We start from the raw sequence: 3,487 nt of genomic DNA on the forward strand, positions 1-3,487 counted from the left end.
GGTTTTGAGCATTTTGGCTTTTGTATGAGAGATTTGGATGAAATTTGGTGTTTTCATTGTAATAGTTAGAATAAGGGGTACCACTCTTGTATGCTTGGAAAGCATTCACTTGTTCATTTGTTCCTCTACATTCACTTGAGTCATGTCCCAAAGTTCCACAATTCTCACATATCCCACTTGGGATTGATGAGGATGCCGTCATGGCATTGACATGATGTTTTGGTGATTTTGAGGCTTCTTCAAGTTTAGCCATAGCTTTTTCAAACTTCAAGTTGATTGTATCAATGTGAGCACTAAGTTGAGCACCCAATTGAGTAACGGAGTCCACTTCATGCTTTCCTCCTCTAGTAGCCTTGCGAGGTCTACTATATTGTGAGTTATGGACCGCCATTTCCTCAATTTTGTTCCAAGTTTGATTGTCATCAACTTCGGTGAACATTCCATTTGATCCCATGTTGAGAATGTTCCTTGAATCTTTTTATAGACCGTTCCAAAATTGTTGTACCAAGAACCACTCGCTAAGTCCATGGTGAGGACATGAGCGACAAATTCCTTTGAACCGCTCACAAGCTTCATACAAAGATTCTTCATCCCTTTGCTTAAAACCCGTAATTTGAGCTCTTAGCATGTTAGTCTTTTCCGGTGGGTAGAATTTTTTGTAGAAAGCTAGAGCCAACTTTTTCCAAGAATCAATTCCGAGAGTGGCCTTATCAAGGCCCTTCAACCATTGTTTCGCGGTGCCAATTAGAGAAAAAGGAAATAAGACCCATCGAATTTGGTCTTGAGTTACACCGGTTTGAGAAATCGCATCACAATAGTCACAAAAGGTCTCCATATGAGAGTGAGGGTCTTCACTAGGCATCCCCCCAAATTGGCTCCTTTCGACTAATTGGATAAATGCGGATTTGGCAATGAAATTTCCGGTTAGATGTTGTGGTGTGGGAGTACCATTGGGTAGGTTCTCCTCGGTGGGTATGGAATGTGATGAAAACTTAGGCATTGTGGGTTGATTTTGTGTTGTATTTTGTGTTGGGTTCTCCTCACCTTCTCTTGCAAAAGGGTTGATGAACTCAATAGTTGGTTGAATATCTACAACCTCACTAATACCTCTCAAATTTCTCCTAGAAAGTCTTCTATTGGTTGTCAAAGTTCTTTCAATTTCACGATCAAAAGGTAACAAATCACCTTGTGACCTTCTAGACATGCAAAATATCAAACAACTCGAAAACAATTAGAACAAACCTTGAGGAGTTTTACTTCCCCAAGGCAAAGAAAGACACAAATAATAACAATATAAGAAAATCTAAATCAAGATAACAACGTCCCCGGCAACGGCGCCATTTTTGGTCGGACCTACTAAATCTTTTCGGTAACTTGTCGTTAGAAGCACTTAGACCAAAACACAATTTATAGCTTCACAAACAACTCTACAATTAGTAAAGAGGCAAGTAAAGGTCGGATCCCAAGGGACGGGAATTGAAATGATATTTCTATTGAGACTAGTGGTGTCTTAGGGGTGTCACAATTTGGGTTGATGTAGAAGGTCACTAAACTAAATAGCAATGAAAGTAAATAAGCAAGATGAATTGAAAGGGTTGTAAACAATTGATAAAAAGCACTAGGGTGTCATGGGGTCATAGGGGATTCATGGGAATTGATCATACAAACATGTTCTCAAATTATAACAAGCAATTATTGTTGTGATGGATTGAGTTGGGTTATATATTACAATCCTAGGAAAGTTTGGGTCCCGGAGCCGAATCGATTAGATTGTACAATACCTACAAGTCGACTTAGTCTTCCCTACTCAACAACATGCATGGTCTAATGAAACTCGAGTTGGTTTATGTCTTACAAGTCTCATTGAAAAGGTAGGTGATGGGTAAAAAATGCAAGGATTCATAGGCTCGCATTTCATCAAACATAACATGTGCATGAGTTGAGATCAAAACAAGCAAGCAAATAAACCATGAAAGCATATTAATTTAAGCATGAATCATTCCCCATGTTGGTTTCCCCTAATTACCCATTAACCCTAGCTATGGAACTACTCACTCATTATCATGTTGAACATGCTAGCAAGGTTGTCAATCATACCAACAAAGTGAAACATGATGAACAAATGAAATTAATTAGCAATAATTAAAAAGGGATTAAGAAAATTATACCTACTAATGATTCCAATAATAAAGTAAAGAATAATAGAAGTACTTGATGCTTGATTGAGAGGTTGTCAATCTCCCAATAATAACCTAAATAATCTTCAATTACCCAAAATAAAGGATGAACAAATGAGAGATTAAGGAAATAAAACTTGTATTAAAACTTGATTAATTGTTGATTACAAAACTAAAGAGAGATTTGATTGATATTAACTACTCTAAGAATTGATAAGAAGAACATATTCTTCCAATTAGACTAATGGGGTATTTATAGTGTAAATTAGGTGGATGCATTAGGGTTAACTAAGGGCTTAAATGACGATTAAGTCCCTACTTAAGGAAACGCCGGTATTTTCTGAAGGAAGGGCATCTTTCTTGAAGCTTGAAGAAACGAATTTGCGCTGTCTTGGAATCCGTGCGTCTTAGGCACGGGACGGCCGGATTCCTGTGTCTCTGCCCGGGCGTCTTTGGGAGAAGACGGGCGTCTTCTCGGATGCCTTTGCTGGCGTCTTTGATGGAAGACGCACGGATTGTGGTCCCGGGGACGGGCGTCTTCGGGGACAATCCGCACGGGTTCTTTGCTCGACTTGTTTCTTCTTCTTTTCTTCCCTTTTCTTCATAAAATCCTTGGGGATTTCCTTGGGGATGCAAGGATCTTTCCTCATCATTGCCCAACTACTATAATATGTACAAAGGCTTTCTAATCTTGTCTCTCCTTGATGCTTGGTCATTGGATTCAATCAATTTAGTCTCATTTTGCCATGAAAATGCAAGGTTTGCATTCCTTTCCTACCAAGGACACAAAACCTCAAAGAATATGCAAAACAAAGAGCTAAAGACAATAAATGACCCAAATATGCACTAAAAAGCATGGGAACAAGGATAATTCGGGGACTAAATATGCGCTAATTATGGTCACATCACTCTTTTCATGGTTTAATGACTTGTTATCTAAGCTTGAAGGATGCATGTAGATGGTTTAATTTACATGTATCAACATCTTGAGATGGTAGTATTGGGTGGATAATTTTAAGAGAGTAAAAAGGGTCAAGTTTTGCTAATTGTTGGTTACTAAGAGGAAGTTAAACCAAGTTCTCTTTAATATTGAATTTTCTTGCATACCAAATGTTTGTCATAGTGCCTTTTTAGAAAAGATTGCAACTTTCTTTTACATTCATGTTACCAATCAACTCAACTCCCCTTTGGTCTATGTTCAACTATTGTTTGTCATTGTTAATAACCATTGTGTGTTGATAAAGTCGATTAGTGAGTCTTAATTAGTAGTTAGAGTCTTAATTAGTGTTTAATAGTTTAAAAGTCGAGTC

The 3,487-nt window shown here is 37.9% G+C and overlaps 1 non-coding gene across 1 annotated transcript; it reads left to right on the top strand.

Moving 5' to 3' along the window:
• Nucleotides 1–521: 521 nt before the first annotated feature.
• Nucleotides 522–628, top strand: LOC141634805 (small nucleolar RNA R71). The gene has a single exon (XR_012539526.1). It is a non-coding gene; the product is annotated as a small nucleolar RNA R71 (small nucleolar RNA).
• The last annotated feature ends 2,859 nt before the right edge of the window (nucleotides 629–3,487 follow it).

The sequence above is a fragment of the Silene latifolia genome, chromosome Y (genome assembly GCF_048544455.1).
Source record: "Silene latifolia isolate original U9 population chromosome Y, ASM4854445v1, whole genome shotgun sequence".
In the NCBI taxonomy this organism is placed as follows: Eukaryota; Viridiplantae; Streptophyta; class Magnoliopsida; order Caryophyllales; family Caryophyllaceae; genus Silene; species Silene latifolia.